The sequence below is a fragment of the Phyllobates terribilis genome, unplaced genomic scaffold (assembly GCF_046119375.1).
Source record: "Phyllobates terribilis strain yellow unplaced genomic scaffold, ASM4611937v1 Scaffold_5__5_contigs__length_657084704, whole genome shotgun sequence".
In the NCBI taxonomy this organism is placed as follows: domain Eukaryota; kingdom Metazoa; phylum Chordata; class Amphibia; order Anura; family Dendrobatidae; genus Phyllobates; species Phyllobates terribilis.
Window position 1 is genome coordinate 593,486,227 of NW_027362765.1, and position 19,745 is coordinate 593,505,971.

Sequence of the window (19,745 nt, forward strand, 5' to 3'; positions counted from 1 at the left end):
GGACGGCCACCGCCATAAGATTGCGGAAGGATTCCGTCTCCACCAGCCTAAAAGGCATTTCCAATGCAAGCAATCGTGAAATGTGTGAATTTAGGACTGTGGCCTGTGGGGCATTAGCTGCGAATTTCTGCTTTCGTTCAAAGGTCTTGGATATGGACAATTGAACGCTGCGGTGGGACGTGGACGTGGACGTTGATGCTGTTTCTTGAGAAACTGCCATAACAAGTGAAGACTGAGAGGAGGGGGCATCTTTACATGCAGGGGATTGCTTTGCACACACAACAGGGGGTTCTATTGCACGCACAACAGTGGAAGAAGCAGTGGTGACACCCGCTGACACTTTTCGTGGACGCTGGGTTTCGCCCCACAAAGTCGGGTGCTTTGCAGCCATGTGCCTGATCATGCTGGTGGTGGTCAGGCTGGTAGTTTTGTCACCCCTGCTGATGCTGGCATGGCAGGTGGAACATATGGCCTTTTTGGGGTTATCAGCAGAGTCTTTAAAAAAATTCCAGACTCTGGAAGACCTACCGCTTGTACTGGCAACGTCCCTCGTGTTGGTGTTACGGGGAACGGTTGCCTGCCTTCTATCTGCGGCCACCACACTGTTTCTTCCTGCCTGTTGGGGTACTCTGCCTCCCTCCCCCTGTGTGCTGCTGGCCTCACTCTGCATGTCCTCCTTCCACGTTGGGTCAGTTACTAGATCATCCACCACCTCCTCCTCTTCCACTTGCGCACCACGATCCTCCTCCTCACTTCCTGGCAATTGTGTCTCGTCATCGTCCACCTCTTGTGGCAGATTGCCAACGTCGACTTCCTGTGGCCGTGGCTGTTCAAATATTTGGGCATCGCAACATGGGATCTCCTCTTCCACCACTTCAAGCGTATCAGGCGAGGGGCCCAAATATGAAAATGGACCAGTGAACAGCTCTTCAGAGTGTCCAAGTGTGGGATCACTTGCTGTCTGACAACACTCGGCATGGTGGGAGGAAGGAGCATCAGGGTGAGGAGGAGTATGCGGTCGAGACTCACGGCTACTAAGAGTTGACCGTGTGGAAGACAGACCGGAGGTGGTGGTGCCCAGGTAACTGGAAGTATTATCTGCTATCCAATTAATAACCTGTTCACACTGATCAGTTCTCAATACTGGTGTTGTTCTGTGCTTCCCTAGTAATTCGGTCAAGAAGTGGGAGCGAGAAGATGTGGCTGTTGGTTGTGGCACATTTTCACCTTGGCCACGGCCCCGTCCTCTGCACGAACCATCACCAGAATGTCCACTTCCACGTCCCTTGCCACGCGCCTTGCCCATTGTAAATGAAGTAAAATAGCTTACACTTGCACTATCAATGGAAAAAGGGTAATAAAGAGTAGATTAGAACCGTGTAAGAGGAAAACCACAGTTATTGTTTACTGGGGTATACCACACTTTTTTAAATAGAGATATTTGCGGCTGAACAGTGAGCGACACACTCAAACTGCTTTTTTTTTTAGATACCAAAGGCCCAAAACTTTGATAGTACGGAGATTTGACCCGTGGAACTGCGAAACCACACTGGGATGTCGGGCCTACACAAGACTATTTTCAACAGATATATTTTTGTGTCACAACAGTCAGGAGACACTACTGTTTTTCTTTACGGAAAAAACTACCAAAACCTGAATAATAGAGATTTTTTACCGTGCGATGGCAAAACCACAGTTATTGTTTACTGGGGTATACCACACTTTTTTAAATAGAGATATTTGCGGCTGAACAGTGAGTGACACACTCGAACTGCTTTTTTTTTAGATACCAAAGGCCCAAAACTGGATAGTACAGCGATTTAACCCGTGGAACTGCGAAACCACACTGGGATGTCGGGCCTACACAAGACTATTTTCAACAGATATATTTTTGTGTCACAACAGTCAGGAGACACTACTGTTTTTCTTTACGGAAAAAAATACCAAAACCTGAATAATAGAAATTTTTTACCGTGGGATGGCAAAACCACAGTTATTGTTTACTGGGGTATACCACACTTTTTTAAATAGAGATATTTGCGGCTGAACAGTGAGCGACACACTCAAACTGCTTTTTTTTTAGATACCAAAGGCCCAAAACTGGATAGTACAGCGATTTGACCCGTGAAACTGCGAAACCACACTGGGATGTCGGGCCTACACAAGACTATTTTCAACAGATATATTTTTGTGTCACAACAGTCAGGAGACACTACTGTTTTTGTTTACGGAAAAAACTGCCAAAAGCTGAATAATAGAGATTTTTTACCGTGGGATGGCAAAACCACAGTTATTGTTTACTGGGGTATACCACATTTTTTAAATAGAGATATTTGCGGCTGAACAGTGAGCGACACACTCAAACTGCTTTTTTTTTAGATACCAAAGGCCCAAAACTGGATAGTACAGCGATTTGACCCGTGGAACTGCGAAACCACACTGGGATGTCGGGCCTACACAAGACTATTTTCAACAGATATATTTTTGTGTCACAACAGTCAGGAGACACTACTGTTTTTCTTTACGGAAAAAACTACCAAAAGCTGAATGATAGAGATTTTTTACCATGGGATGGCAAAACCACAGTTACTGTTTACTGGGGTATACCACACTTTTTTAAATAGAGATATTTGCGGCTGAACAGTGAGCGACACACTCAAACTGCTTTTTTTTAGATACCAAAGACCCAAAACTGGATAGTACAGCGATTTGACCCGTGGAACTGCGAAACCACACTGGGATGTCGGGCCTACACAAGACTATTTTCAACAGATATATTTTTGTGTCACAACAGTCAGGAGACACTACTGTTTTTCTTTACAGAAAAAAACTACCTGTAACGGGTCTGGGAGGCGGAACCTCTGAGCTACTATACAAGGGGGCAGTCCTTGTAAGGGAGCGGGTGGCGACCAGGGAAGACGGGCAGGAGGTCACAGCAGGTGACCGGGACAGTCTCTGAGTGAACGGGCTGGAGGTCACGGCAAGTGACCTGGGCAGTCTCTGGATGAACGGGCTGATGGTCACGGCAAGTGACCGGGGCAGTCTCTGGATGAACGGGCAGATGGTCACGGCAAGTGACCGGGGCAGTCTCTAGGTAAAGGGTTGGTACGACCTGTGGCGGCTGATGATAGACGTGAGCTTCAAGGTGAGCAGGCGAGAGTCTCTGGATGAACGGGTGATCACAGCAAGTGACGGCGGAGCCTCCAGGAAGACCAACAGACAGGCGGCAGATGAGCGCTCCCAGGTGAGCGGGCAGAAGTCTCTGGACAGGCGGGTGGTTACAGCACGTGACAGCAGAGCCTCCAGGTAGGCTAGCAGACAGGCAGCAGATGAGCGCTCCCAGGTGAGCGAGCAGGAGTCACTGGACAGGCAGGTGGTCACAGCACGTGACGGCGGAGCCTCCAGGTAGACTAGCAGTCAGGTAGCAGGTGTGTGCTCCCAGGTGAGCGGGCAAGCTGGTCCATAGACAGACTGACAGGAGTTGGAAGGCAGACCGTCGGACCTCGGGCAAGTAGGCAGGTGGCTGATGTGCGCTCCCAGGTGAGCGGGCAGACTGGTCCTTAGACAGACTGACAGGAGTAGTAAGGCAGACCGTCGGACCTCAGACTAGCAGGCAGGTAGCAGATAATCAGGCAGGAATCTGGCAGGTAACTGGCAGGTAACTGGCAGAAACTGGCAATGGGACCTGAGGGCTGAAGCAGAGTAGTGAACAGTGCAACAACATTGCTTGGGCACCTCCATTTTGGAGGAGGTGCCTTATATATGGTGAAGTCCTCCGGCCATTGGCCGGGGACTCCTTAGGACAGCACGCGCGGCCCCTTTAAGAGGGAGGGAGAGCGCGCGCGCGCGCCCTAAGCACAGTGGACGGGAAGGAGCACGCGCTGCCAGCAGAGCGGGAGGAGGACGCCGGGCACGGAGCAGGGAGGTGAGGGGAACAGCGTCCCTGCCTAGCAGAGGGTAGGGACGCCGGCGCTACAGTACCCCCCCTTTAGGCCCCCCCTTTTTTAGGCCAGACAGAAATTTAGCTAGGATAAGAGGGGCATGGATGTTCTCCCGGGGCTCCCACGTTCTCTCCTCAGGACCAAACCCCCTCCAATCTACTAGAAAAAAGGTCTTTCCTCTTACCCTTTTGGTGGCAAGAATGTTCTCTACCTCAAACTCGTCCTCAGCAGAAACCGGAGCAGGAGGCGTACCTGTAGACTTGGAGAAAGAGTTAAGTACCACAGGTTTGAGGAGAGATATATGGAAGGAGTTAGGGATCCGTAAGTTGGCCGGGAGTTTTAATTTACAGGCCACCGGGTTGATCTGACTGATGACCTCCAGAGGACCGATGAACCGAGGCCCTAACTTGTAAGAAGGTATCTTGAGTCGGACATATTTAGACGAGAGCCAGACTTTATCTCCAGGACGAAATTGTGGAGGATCCAGGCGTTTTTTGTCAGCGTGCCTTTTCATCCGTTCGGACGACTGGAGGAGTGCGGATCGGGTACTCTCCCAAATGGAGGAAAATTTGCTAACGAGAGATTCCGCAGCCGGGTTGTCCACAGAGGTGGAGACAGGAAAAGGAATCCGAGGATGCTGACCGAAGACTACAAAAAACGGGGATTTGGAGGAGGATTCGCTCTCGTGATTGTTATAGGAGAACTCGGCCCATGGTAGGAGATCCACCCAGTCAGAATGATGGGCATTAACGAAGTGCCGGAGGTAACTGGTCAGGTTCTGATTGATCCGCTCCACTTGACCATTAGACTGTGGGTGGTAAGCGGAAGAGAAGTCCAGGGTGACGTCTAGCAGTTTACAAGTGGCTCTCCAGAAACGTGAGGTGAACTGTACCCCACGATCCGACATGATGTGGAGGGGCAGGCCATGAAGACGGAAGATGTGGCGGATAAAGTCTTTAGCCAGCTCGGGTGCAGACGGGAGGCCAGGCAGGGGAATAAAGTGAGCCATCTTGGAAAAGCGGTCAGCGACCACCCAAATGACCGTACAACCGGCAGAGACGGGGAGATCAGTTATGAAGTCCATAGCAATATGCTGCCAGGGGGCAGCAGGCACAGGAAGCGGAAGAAGGCGACCGGCTGGCAGGTGTCTCGGGACTTTGTTGCGGGCGCAGGACACACAGGCAGAAACAAAGTCTATTACGTCCTTGTGCAGGGTAGGCCACCAGTAGTGCCGGGCAATAAGCTGGAGGGTCTTTTTCTGACCGGCGTGGCCAGCTAGTTTAGATGAGTGACCCCAGTGTAGGATCTTTTCCCGATCAGGTACTGATACGAACGTCTTACCGGGAGGGAGACGATTTAGACTCACGGGAGCCACCTGCATTACTCTGGCGGGATCGATGATATGTTTAGGTTCTTCCTCGAGATCGGACACCAGAAAGGATCGGGACAAGGCATCTGCTTTGACGTTTTTGTCAGCCGGGCGAAAATGAAGAACAAAATCAAAGCGAGCAAAAAACAAGGACCACCGGGCTTGGCGCGGGTTAAGTCTCTGGGCATGCTGGAGGTAAGCCAAGTTCTTGTGGTCAGTGTAAATTATTACCGGGTGAAGAGCCCCCTCGAGTAGGTAACGCCACTCCTCCAATGCCAGTTTGATGGCCAATAACTCTCGGTCTCCTATGGAATAGTTGCGCTCAGAAGAGGAGAAGAGTTTGGAGAAGAAGCCACAAGTTACCATTCTCCCGGAAGATGATTTTTGAGTAAGTACCGCTCCGGCTCCAGAGGAGGAGGCGTCAACTTCCAGGAAGAACTGCTTGTTGCCGTCCGGGCGATGCAGCACCGGGGCGGAAGAGAAGGCCTGTTTTAGGGAAAGAAAGGCCTCCTCTGCTTCGGGCGGCCACTCTTTGGGATTAGTACCCTTACGGGTGAGCGCGGAAATTGGGGCAGTCCGGGAAGAGAAGTGTGGTATGAAGAGGCGGTAGTAGTTGGCGAAGCCCGGGAATCGCTGAATGGCCTTCAACCCCTCCGGTCGAGGCCATTTCTCGATGGCAGACAGTTTCTCTGGATCCATTCTTAGGCCGGTCTGAGAAATAATGTAGCCCAAAAACGGAAGCGAGGTCTGCTCAAAGAGGCACTTCTCGTATTTAGCGAAGAGGTGATTCTGCCTGAGCCTGAGCAGGACCTGACGAACGTCCCTCCGGTGAGTCTGGAGATCCGGAGAGAAGACCAAGATGTCGTCCAGGTACACCACTACGCAGGAGTAGAGAAGGTCCCGGAAGATGTCATTGACCAACTCTTGAAAGACGGCAGGAGCGTTACAGAGACCAAAGGGCATTACCAGATATTCATAGTGGCCGTCCCGGGTGTTGAATGCCGTCTTCCATTCATCCCCCTGACGGATACGAACCAGGTTGTACGCCCCACGGAGGTCCAGTTTGGTGAAGATTCTAGCCCCCCTCAGGCGATCAAATAACTCCGGAATGAGCGGAAGGGGGTACTTATTCTTCACCGTGATCTGGTTAAGGCCTCTATAGTCTATACAGGGACGGAGAGAGCCGTCCTTCTTTTTGACGAAAAAGAAGCCTGCTCCCGCCGGAGAGGTAGATTTCCGGATGAATCCCCTGGCCAGATTCTCCTCAATATATTCGGACATCGACCGGGTCTCAGCAGCGGATAAAGGATAAATACGCCCACGGGGAGGAGTAGTACCAGGTAACAGGTCGATAGGGCAGTCGTATGGTCTATGAGGAGGTAGTGTCTCTGCTTCCTTTTTATTAAAGACATCAGCATAAGACCAATAAGGAATCGGAAGTCCAGGTAGATTAGCTGGGGTAGGAGAAGGACGGACGGGATGGACGGGAACCAGACAGGTCTTATGGCAGTCCTGTCCCCAGCGAAGGACTTCTCCGGTCTGCCAGTCAAGCACGGGTGCATGTCTCTGGAGCCAAGGTAGGCCTAGCAAGAGGGCGTGAGAGAGTCCAGGCAGAACATGAAAGGAGATGCTCTCAGAATGCAGCATTCCCACTTGCAGAGTTACGGATTCGGTGATGAGTTGGATGGGTCGTGGTAAGAGGCCCCCATCCACAGCAGCGACAGATATTGGTACAGCCAGAGGTTTGGTGGGAATGCGGTATTTTTCTACCAGGGACTGTGAGATAAGATTCCCGGCCGCTCCAGAGTCAAGTTGGGCTAGTTCGAAATAACGATTCTCCCCGCAGATAATTGAGACTGACAGTAGCAGAGATGGAGAGGATTTATTCTTGTCTAGGTTGACCTCTCTGAGCGAACCTAGACACAGGCGTTTCCCGACCTCTCCGGGCAGGTACGGATCCGGTGCTCATTACTGCCACAGTAGAAGCAGCTCCCTTCGGCACGGCGTAAGTCCTGACGGGTTTTGACCATCTTGGTCTGGTCGACCTGCATAGGCTCAGGAGAGTGTACCTGGGGAGAGACGGATGGAGTGACGGGTTTCTGAAAAGTAGGAGCTAGACGTGGAAACCTCCTCTCACGGGTGACCTCTTTGGCACGCTCCTGGAACCGTAGGTCAATCCGGGTGGCAAGAGTTATTAGGTCATCGAGAGTGGTAGGAATGTCCCGACCGGCAAGTTCATCTTTAATACGGCCGGACAGACCCTCCCAGAAGACGGATACCAGAGCGTCGTTATCCCAGGCCAGCTCCGAGGCAAGGGTACGGAACCGTATGGCATATTGGCCCATGGTGAGACTTCCCTGACGGAGGCGTAGCAGAGATGATGCGGATGAGGTCTTCCGTCCGGGTTCGTTGAAGACTTTCCGGAAAGCCGTGAGAAAAGCAGGCAAGTCGGACACCAGGGGGTCTCCTCTCTCCCATAGAGGATTTAGACAGGCCAGGGCCTCCCCGGTGAGATGGGACATGATGAATGCAATTTTGGCCCGGTCGGAGTTAAACTGGTGGGACAATAGTTCAAAGTGCAGGGTGCACTGATTTATGAAGCCCCGAGCCTGGGCGGAGTCGCCTCCGAAGCGAGGAGGTGCAGAAAGTCGGGGTCCGGGGTAGGATACCATGGTATTAGTGGGCAGCGGGGCTGCTGGATTGCGAGACATGGCACTGGCGGAGGTTGCTGGTGGAGCAGTCAGAGTGTCCAGGCGAGTATTGACATTCCGCAGGTGACCCAGGATGGACTCCTGTTGGGACCTTTGACGGGACAGTTCATGACACAGGTCCGAGAGCGAGGGAGCTTGGGTGCCACCGGGTTCCATGGCCCGAGCAAACTGTAACGGGTCTGGGAGGCGGAACCTCTGAGCTACTATACAAGGGGGCAGTCCTTGTAAGGGAGCGGGTGGCGACCAGGGAAGACGGGCAGGAGGTCACAGCAGGTGACCGGGACAGTCTCTGAGTGAACGGGCTGGAGGTCACGGCAAGTGACCGGGGCAGTCTCTGGATGAACGGGCTGATGGTCACGGCAAGTGACCGGGGCAGTCTCTGGATGAACGGGCAGATGGTCACGGCAAGTGACCGGGGCAGTCTCTAGGTAAAGGGTTGGTACGACCTGTGGCGGCTGATGATAGACGTGAGCTTCCAGGTGAGCAGGCGAGAGTCTCTGGATGAACGGGTGATCACAGCAAGTGACGGCGGAGCCTCCAGGAAGACCAACAGACAGGCGGCAGATGAGCGCTCCCAGGTGAGCGGGCAGAAGTCTCTGGACAGGCGGGTGGTCACAGCACGTGACGGCAGAGCCTCCAGGTAGGCTAGCAGACAGGCAGCAGATGAGCGCTTCCAGGTGAGCGAGCAGGAGTCACTGGACAGGCAGGTGGTCACAGCACGTGACGGCGGAGCCTCCAGGTAGACTAGCAGGCAGGTAGCAGGTGTGTGCTCCCAGGTGAGCGGGCAAGCTGGTCCATAGACAGACAGGAGTTGGAAGGCAGACCGTCGGACCTCGGGCAAGTAGGCAGGTGGCTGATGTGCGCTCCCAGGTGAGCGGGCAGACTGGTCCTTAGACAGACTGACAGGAGTAGTAAGGCAGACCGTCGGACCTCAGACTAGCAGGCAGGTAGCAGATAATCAGGCAGGAATCTGGCAGGTAACTGGCAGGAACTGGCAATGGGACCTGAGGGCTGAAGCAGAGTAGTGAACAGTGCAACAACATTGCTCAGGCACCTCCATTTTGGAGGAGGTGCCTTATATATGGTGAAGTCCTCCGGCCATTGGCCGGGGACTCCTTAGGACGGCGCGCGCGGCCCCCTTAAGAGGGAGGGAGAGCGCGCGCGCGCGCCCTAAGCACAGTGGACGGGAAGGAGCGCGCGCTGCCAGCAGAGCGGGAGGAGGACGCCGGGCACGGAGCAGGGAGGTGAGGGGAACAGCGTCCCTGCCTAGCAGAGGGCAGGGACGCCGGCGCTACACTACCTAAAGCTGAATAATAGAGATTTTTTACCGTGGGATGGCAAAACCACAGTTATTGTTTACTGGGGTATACCACACTTTTTTAAATAGAGATATTTGCGGCTGAACAGTGAGCGACACACTCAAACTGCTTTTTTTTTAGATACCAAAGGCCCAAAACTGGATAGATCAGCGATTTGACCTGTGGAACTGCGAAACCACACTGGGATGTCGGGCCTACACAAGACTAATTTCAACAGATATATTTTTGTGTCACAACAGTCAGGAGACACTACTGTTTTTCTTTACGGAAAAAACTACCAAAAGCTGAATAATAGAGATTTTTTACCGTGGGATGGCAAAACCACAGTTATTGTTTACTGGGGTATACCACACTTTTTTAAATAGAGATATTTGCGGCTGAACAGTGAGCGACACACTCAAACTGCTTTTCTTTTAGATACCAAAGGCCCAAAACTGGATAGTAGAGTGATTTGACCCGTGGAACTGCGAAACCACACTGGGATGTCGGGCCTACACAAGACTATTTTCAACAGATATATTTTTGTGTCACAACAGTCAGGAGACACTACTGTTTTTCTTTACGGAAAAAACTACCAAAACCTGAATAATAGAGATTTTTTACCGTGGGATGGCAAAACCACAGTTATTGTTTACTGGGGTATACCACACTTTTTTAAATAGAGATATTTGCGGCTGAACAGTGAGCGACACACTCAAACTTCTTTTTTTTTAGATACCAAAGGCCCAAAACTGGATAGATCAGCGATTTGACCTGTGGAACTGCGAAACCACACTGGGATGTCGGGCCTACACAAGACTAATTTCAACAGATATATTTTTGTGTCACAACAGTCAGGAGACACTACTGTTTTTCTTTACGGAAAAAACTACCAAAAGCTGAATAATAGAGATATTTTACCGTGGGATGGCAAAACCACAGTTATTGTTTACTGGGGTATACCACACTTTTTTAAATAGAGATATTTGCGGCTGAACAGTGAGCGACACACTCAAACTGCTTTTCTTTTAGATACCAAAGGCCCAAAACTGGATAGTAGAGTGATTTGACCCGTGGAACTGCGAAACCACACTGGGATGTCGGGCCTACACAAGACTATTTTCAATAGATATATTTTTGTGTCACAACAGTCAGGAGACACTACTGTTTTTCTTTACGGAAAAAACTACCAAAACCTGAATAATAGAGATTTTTTACCGTGGGATGGCAAAACCACAGTTATTGTTTACTGGGGTATACCACACTTTTTAAAATAAAGATATTTGCGGCTGAACAGTGAGCGACACACTCAAACTGCTTTTTTTTTAGCTACCAAAGGCCCAAAACTGGATAGTACAGCGATTTGACCCGTGGAACTGCGAAACCACACTGGGATGTCGGGCCTACACAAGACTATTTTCAACAGATATATTTTTGTGTCACAACAGTCAGGAGACACTACTGTTTTTCTTTACGGAAAAAACTACCAAATGAATAATAGAGATTTTTTACCGTGGGATGGCAAAACCACAGTTATTGTTTACTGGGGTATACCACACTTTTTTAAATAGAGATATTTGCGGCTGAACAGTGAGCGACACACTCAAACTGCTTTTTTTTTAGATACCAAAGGCCCAAAACTGGATAGTACAGCGATTTGACCCGTGGAACTGCGAAACCACACTGGGATGTCGGGCCTACACAAGAATATTTTCAACAGATATATTTTTGTTTTACAACAGTCAGGAGACACTACTGTTTTTCTTTACGGAAAAAACTACCAAATGAATAATAGAGATTTTTTACCGTGGGATGGCAAAACCACAGTTATTGTTTACTGGGGTATACTACACTTTTTTAAATAGAGATATTTGCGGCTGAACAGTGAGCGACACACTCAAACAATTTTTTTTTTTAGATACAAATGGCCCAAAATGGATAATACAGAGGTTTGAACCGTGGAAGTGCAAAACAACACTTCTGTTTCTCTAGCCTACACCAGACTATTTTCAACAGTTATATTTGTGTCTGAAAAATCAGGGGCACGCTTTTTTTGGGGGGTGGGGGGGGGGGCACACCAAAAGGTTAATAAGACGGGTATTTGTGTAGTGTGAAGGAGGAAAAAAAAGGAGGATTTAGATGAAAAAAAAAAGGATTTTTCCTGGCCCCCGACACCTGGTGCTAAGTCCAGCAATTTCAGCAACAGGAGCACACAGGACTGTAATGCAGCGTTTACTGGTATAACCACTGTGTCTCCTATACAGCCTGCCTGCCTGGTATCTGGGATGGATATTAGTCCTGAAAAGGACTGTTTGTTTGTTCTGGCAGCCTTTACAGACCCTACACTAACTATTTCGCAGTTTATATCTCTCCCTAAATCAGCAGCGCTGTCCCTACACTGTCTAATCCGGAGCGACTGTGTCCAAGATGGCGGCGCCCCGTTTTAAATACTCGAGGTGACGCTGTGCGGCCAGCCAATCACTGTAATGCCCACAACCAACATGGCTGCAGCATTACAGTGACTGGCTGGCAATCCCTGCATGTTCATTGGCTCTGTAAAGAGCACCAAACATGCAGGGCAGAGACCCGAGCTCCCGCCCGAGTAACCCAGAAATGCTCGGTGCTCGCCGAACATCCCGAGTAGCGTGATGCTCGGGCGAGTACCGAGCAGTGTCGAGCATGTTCGCTCAACACTGGTGATATGTAATAAACAAAAAAAAAATATTTTTCAGATTATAAGATGCACCGGACCATAAGATGCACCCCAATTTTTTTCTGGGGGGGGAATAGGAAAATATTTTTTTTTAATAAAATGGTGGTGCATCTTATAGCCCACTTTTACGGTAGCTTACCAGGGGCACAGCGGTGATGGAGTGGGGTTCCAGGGGGCAGAGTCACTGCTGCAGAAAGCTGCAGGGCCGCAGGCTGGGAGGAGGGGATTTTCGGCGATCCGAGGGTGCGGCAGATCCCAGGTTTTCACAAAATGTCACCACAGCGCCCACACTTCCATGGTTTTCAATGTGGTGGACCTCGGGAGAATGGCATCTGGAGGTTGCAATTAAAATATAGGGGCCAAATTATATATCCCTAAGTTGGTTATGTATCTGTAAAATCTAAAAAATTTTGCCGCAGACAACCGTTAGAGAGGTGTCCTGAGAGTGTATAGGGAAAAACGGTGAAGCTCGTGTAGAAGTGAAACCACCCCTGCTTAGATGAAATGAAAAAAAAAAGCCTGCAGTTAAAAATGGGTTTCCAACCAGGCAATTATAACTTTGGCTTTTATAGACACTATAATGGTAGCGAAGTGCTACTGTGTTGCAGCTCTTTGTATCCAGTTGCACTAGCGCACCCCAGATTACTCTTTTTAATACTTAATCTCTACCTAGCCTTTAAAAGTGATTTTCCGTACTGATAATAAAAGTTTGTAGTCACTGTATGTGACTGCAAACTGCTGAATCATTATAGTGTGTAAATGCAAATTACATACATGTGGTCATGTGGCTGCCCACTCACATCGGGAATGCAAGGGATTCACGACAGTGTGTAGGTCGCACACTGTCATGATTTGGCAGTTTCCAGACACATAGTGACTGTACGTTTTTCTGCTAAACCCAGAAAACCCCATTAAGGAATGAGACATCAATGAGACATCATTGCTAAAGATGACTGATTTTGTTTGAGTGGCATTGAATTCTAATCAAATATACCAAAATTCTGCATTTTCGAGAATACAGATTTTTATATATTCGCTTGGAGAGAATTCAGCAAAATGGCGTCCGCTTGGCCACCATCTCTGATCCATGTAAGGCCAGCAAAAGTTTAAAAAACAAACAAAAAAATTATACTCACCTCACAGGTACACTTTCAGGCCTCTCTGCTGCTCTCTGCCCGTTTTACATCCTCTTCTTTACCACGTCACGCGCCACATCTCACATTCAGTCTAAGTCGTGACTTCCTGCCACCACCAGGCCTCAGAGGTCACTGAATGTCACGTCATCCTGGATGTGCAATGCACAGTGACTAAAAAAGATAATTAGCTCATATCACCTGATACTCACAGGAATCCCAGGCTCATGCATTAGTGTCCAGCATACACTTGCAAGGATATACCAAGAAGGTAAAATCCGGTGCCAAATGCGATAAATCCTTTTATTCCAAAATTAAAAATCACAGCATGTCCCTAGGAGGGGGAACAACTGGACACGTTTCGAGGACACAGACCCTTATTCGTCAGTATGCACAGTGACCTTTGAGGCCTGGTTGCAGCCACTAGCCCTAGCCTACAGTGAACAGTTTGAAGATGCAACAGTGGATAGAAGAGGATTGGAAGGTGAGCAGTGCTGCTCTCTGCCTGCTATCTAATCCTCAGGGCCTCTTCTTTCTGCTGCCATAGGTATGGCTTACTTATGCTATGTCGGGGCTTTCAGATGTGACAAGGTCTCAGTGGTCATTGTGCATAGCTTGTATATGACATCACGAAGTACAATGCACAGTGACATCTGAGGCCTAATTATGGCCAGAAGTCCCAACCTTGAGTAAATAGGTTGTAAAATTTGGTGCCGGATGGGTAAAGAAGAGGCAGCTTTGAGGACCAGACAACAGGCAGCAAGCAGCAGAGGAGACGGACAGGTGAGCGGTGAGGCGGGTATGAAAGTTTTTGAAAGTTTGTGTATTCCTCTTCTGTATATATTGTGTATACTGCGGGTGAAATAAGTATGAACACCATCATTCTAAGTAAATATATTTGTAAAGGTGCTACTGACATGAAATTCTCACCATATGTCTGTAACAACTCATCCAATCCACACAGCAAAGAAGTCAAACCATAGATGTCCATAAAGTAGGTTATGTGTAATAATAAGAAATGACACAGGAAAAAAATACTGGTGACATGAATAAAGATAGGTGAAAAAAGCCATGGAAAGTTGTGAACCAGCCAAAATCTATCAGTAATTAGAAAGAACTTAGGGAAAAATAATATCAGCTGGTTCAACTGATGGCCTATTAAAAATTGACTCATTACTAAGGTGCTACACAACAAAAAATCTCATGATGGGTAAAACTAGTGAGCTGTCTCAAGACCTTCACAACTTATTGTTGCAAAACATACTGATGGCATTGGTTACAGAAGAATTTCTAAACTACTGAGGGTCTCAGTAAGCACTGTTGGAGCCATAATCCGGAAATGGAAAGAACATCATTTCATTGTAAACCGGCCACAGGCATGGGCTCTCCACAAGATTTCAGACAGAGAAGTGAAGATAATTATCAAAAGAGTTGTTCAAGAGCTAAGGACCACTTTTAGACAGCTACAGAAATACCTGGAATTAGCAGGTACAATTGTTTCAAAGAAAACAATAGATAATGCACTCAACCACCACGGCCTGTATGCACTCTCACCACACAAGACTACATTTGCTGAACAAAAAGCATGTTCAAGAGCAATTAAAGATTTCGCAACAACATTTAGACAAGCCTGTGAAATACTGGAAGAATATAGTCTGGTCAGATGAGACCAAAATTGAACTGTTTGGATGCCATAATTCATACCATGGAGGCCAAACGGCACTGCATATCTCCCCAGAACAGAGCAGAGCAGAACAATGAAGTTTGGAGGTGGGAACATCATGGCATGGGGATGTTTTTTAGCATACGGCACTGGCAAATTTCAAATTGAAGGAAGGATGAATGGACATTCTTGACAAAAATCTGCTGCCACCTATCAGGCTGATGAAGATGAAATGAGGGCTGACATTCCAGCAAGACAATGAACCCAAACACACAGACAAGGAAACTCTCAATTGGTTTCAGAGAAAGAAAATAATGCTGCCAGAATAGCCCAACCAATCAGCTGTCCCAAATACAGTTGAAAATTTCTGGAAGGAACTAAAGCTCAGAGTTCATAGAAGGTTAGAAGGAGCACACGGAACCGTCAGGATATGAAGAGTGTTTGTGTGGAAGAATGGGCCAAAATTACACCTGAGCAATGCATGCAACTAGTTTCTCCAAACAAGATGTGAATTGAAGCTGTCATCAACAACAAAAGCTTTTGTATGAAGTATTAATTACATTTCAGTAAGCATATTCAATACTTTTTCCCTGTGACATTCCTCATTATTGCACATAACTTAATTTATGGACATCTATGGTTTGATTTATTTGCCTGTATGGATTCAATGGGTTGTTACCGACATCTGCTGAGAATTTCATGTCAACAGCACCTTTAAAAATATATTCACTTAGAAAATTGGTGACATGTTCAATACTTATTTCACCCACTGTATATATTGGTATACTGTATGGTATTATGCTATTAACATGCAGATATGACGTTAATCTGCAAGATAATAGGGTTCCAAATCTTGCCAGCTACCGTCAACAAATTAACTTTATTCCTTCATAGTTAATGGTCATAGAAATTGTTGTGTAACTAATGTCTGAAAATCGGACTGTTATAATGAAAATGTTGGACTGATTAAAACACACAATTAAGAGAAGTATAAATACATTTTACAACATACAGAGAAATAATATGCTTTTATGTTTATTAGTTACAATCATCAAGTTTTATCATACACTGTGAATATAAGATACTTTATGTTTTGATGTAAGCACATATTGAAAAATAGTTGAAAGAGATACAGGACAGATATCTATAATGTCAGCAAATTTATAGGGCACAATCAGAAGTCAATATGGGCTTCTACATCCCAGAAAAACTTTCCCAAATCATTAATAACCCAGGACCTACTGTAACCTCTAGATGAGAACGTGGTTTAGATTTATAACTCACAAACAATAAGATGCTTTTGATTACAAACTTTGTAATTCCATTGGCCATCAATATTCATTTCAATGCAGTTTTGTTTTCCTTTTCCACTGTGTTCACGTTTTCTCCAGCGGGTGTATGTTGCCCGGTTTCCATTCAAGTATGTGAAGATGCCAGGTACTGGTCCCTCTTTCATTCCAAGATATGTATATCTATTGTATTTTTTCACAAATGACAAGACAGCATTGTTCTCAGCTTCACTCATAGGAGTGGCAATCTGTCCACCAACAGATTTACATTTGGACTTGGATGTTGCAAAGTCTGCTTCTTTTCCACTGGTGGCCATCATTTTGTCACCAACCACTTGAATCCTTCCTTCCAACTTAAGAACTAGATAATCAAATATAATTGGACATTTTTATTTGGTGAAAGAAGTTCATTTGCCCTAAATGCATTTAATATAAAATTAACCCAAAAAGCCCTATAGAAATATATCAATTTAGAACCAGACACTTAGTTTTCAGTGACGTTTTAATACACCAATACCAGAAGAGGACACACATCCTGAGCTCTGATTGAGACATTCTAATGTTTCCATTCCAGAACCAGACACTCAACCTCAGCTCTTTCACTGACATTCTAACGCATCCAATACAACTACTCATTCAGCCTCAGTTCTGTCAGTGACATTCTAACACACCCATACTGAACCAGACATTCAGCCTCATCTCTATCAGTGACATTCTAACAGACCCATACTGAACCAGACATTCAGCCTCATCTCTGTCAGTGACATTCTAATACACCCATACAGAACCAGACAATCAGCCTCATCTCTATCAGTGACATTCTAACACACCCATACAGAACCAGACATTCAGCCTCAGCTTGGTCAGTGACATTGTAACACACCCATACAGAACCACACATTCAGCCTCATCTCTGTCAACGACATTCTAACACACCCAATAGAACTACTCATTCAGCCTCAGTTCTGTCAGTGACATTCTAACAGACCCATACAGAACCAGACAATCAGCCTCATCTCTGTCAGTGACATTCTAACACACCCATACAGTAGTAGACACTCAGCCTCATCTCTGTCAGTGACATTCTAATACACCCATACAGAACCAGACATTCAGCCTCATCTCTGTCAGTGACATTCTAACAGACCCATACAGAACCAGACACTCAGCCTCAGCTCTGTCAGTGACATTCTAACACACCCTTACAGAACCAGACACTCAGCCTCATCTCTGTCAGTGACATTCTAACACATGCATACAGAACCAGACATTCAGCCTCATCTCTGTCAGTGACATTCTAATACACCCATACTGAACCAGACATTCAGCCTCATCTCTGTCAGTGACATTCTAACAGACCCATACAGAACCAGACACTCAGCCTCATCTCTGTCAGTGACATTCTAACACACCCATACAGAACCAGACACTCAGCTTCATCTCTGTCAGTGACATTCTAACACACCCATACAGAACCAGACATTCAGCCTCATCTCTGTCAGTGACATTCTAATACACCCATACTGAACCAGACAATCAGCCTCATCTCTGTCAGTGACATTCTAACACACCCATACAGAACCAGACACTCAGCCTCATCTCTGTCAGTGACATTCTAACACATCCATACAGAACCAGACAATCAGCCTCATCTCTGTCAGTGACATTCTAATACACCCATACTGAACCAGACAATCAGCCTCATCTCTGTCAGTGACATTCTAACACACCCATACTGAACCAGACATTCAGCCTCATCTCTGTCAGTGACATTCTAACACACCCATACAGAACCAGACATTCAGCCTCATCTCTGTCAGTGACATTCTAACACACCCATACAGAACCAGACACTCAGCCTCATCTCTGTCAGTGACATTCTAACACACCCATACAGAACCAGACATTCAGCCTCATCTCTGTCAATGACATTCTAACACACCCATACAGAACCAGAAACTCAGCCTCAGTTCTATCCGAAACATTCTAACACACCCATACAGAACCAGACATTCAGTCTCAGCTTTGTCAATGACATTCTAACACACCCATACAGAACCAGACACTCAGTCTCAGCTTTGTCAGTGACATTCTAACACACCCATACAGAACCAGACACTCAGCCTCAGTTCTATCCGAAACATTCTAGCACACCCATACAGAACCAGACATTCTGCCTCACCTATGTCAGTGATCCTGCCGACTACGCCAAAGCTGACTCACCCCCTGGGCCGTGGGGCACTCGGATCCGGGCAATTAGGGAAACGATGGGAGTAGTAGTGGCAACCCGGTTCCGTGGCTCAGGGTGGTCAGGCCAATGGTAGTCTGCTACGTTCTGCTGATAATGTCCGACTACGCCACCCGTGGATTGCGGTTATTAAGAACCGCCGCTGCATGCAGACCGCTGGGGCTGATGAGGTGTGCAGCTATGGTAGTGTGACTCCCCACGGGAAGAGTGCGGCCCCAGGGCAGTATAGTGGATGGTGGGAGTGATGGTAGTGAGAGTCCCAGTGATGGTAGTGCTGGAGGAGCAAGGAGCACACAGACAACAGGTTGCAGTCCAGGGTCTTTACTTGAACAGGTAAACTGACCCACAAACAGTCCCAGCTAGGAGGGGACCTGGATGTCTGAGAGCAACGGGGAAATTGGCCCTGGTCAGGGTGAGGGTGTAGGCCTACTGTGCTTTCTGCGCTCCTTCTGACTATCTCCTCCTGATAGGATAACAGCCCACGTTTCCGAGCTTCCGTGCTTTCTCGCCTGTATGGCCTGCGACGTGGGTTCCTTTCTGCTCCCAGCCTTGTACGGCTTTACTGGTCCCTTCGGTTGTGGCAGGGCCTCCAGGCTTCTTAGGCCAAGGAATGTACAGTCCCTTGCGGGCTGGTTCTCTGCTGGGGGATGTGGAATCCTTCCAGCCTCAGACACCAAAGTCTGGTAAAATTAAGTCTTTTCTCTGCCAAGACAGGCTCTCTTCGCCTCTTGTCTCTGGCTGGTGGCTCTCTCCTACTGCCACACTTCCTCTTAGGTGCAATCAACTTTCTGTCCCTGCTCCACTCTGGGACACGTCTCAAAGCTGAGACAGGCAATCCAGTTCTCTCTAACCCTGTCCCCAGTACCAGCTTTTATAGGGGCAGCCTGCTCCCCCTACTGGCCTGAGACAGGAGGCATTGCATGCTAATGTTCCCCTAACCAGAGAACCTCCCCCTTGCTCTCAGACACAGCTTTAATTACACTTGTGGCATCCAGGTAGGGTGACACATTCCCCCCTAGTGAAATTTAGTACTCCGGGACTAAACAATAAACAAAGACAATATGCATAACAATAAAACATTAATAGACAGACGACGCACAAATTGAGTTCTTTAGGTCACAGTGTGGTCTGTGACCGGGTGTCCATATCACCAGCACAACGGGAGCCTTAACCAGGTGGGGGTCTGTCCTACCCCAAGTCCTTTACAGTCTTAGTTCATTCCTGGGTTAGGCTCAGAATGCAGTCCATACAAGGTCCCGGTTATAAAAAAGTCCATAACCTGTGAGTCCTTACGGTAGCTGCAAGAGACTGAAACACGCTATCAATAAACATGCAGGTAACTTGGCAAACAATTTAACATTTGGCAACAGGGTTATTTAC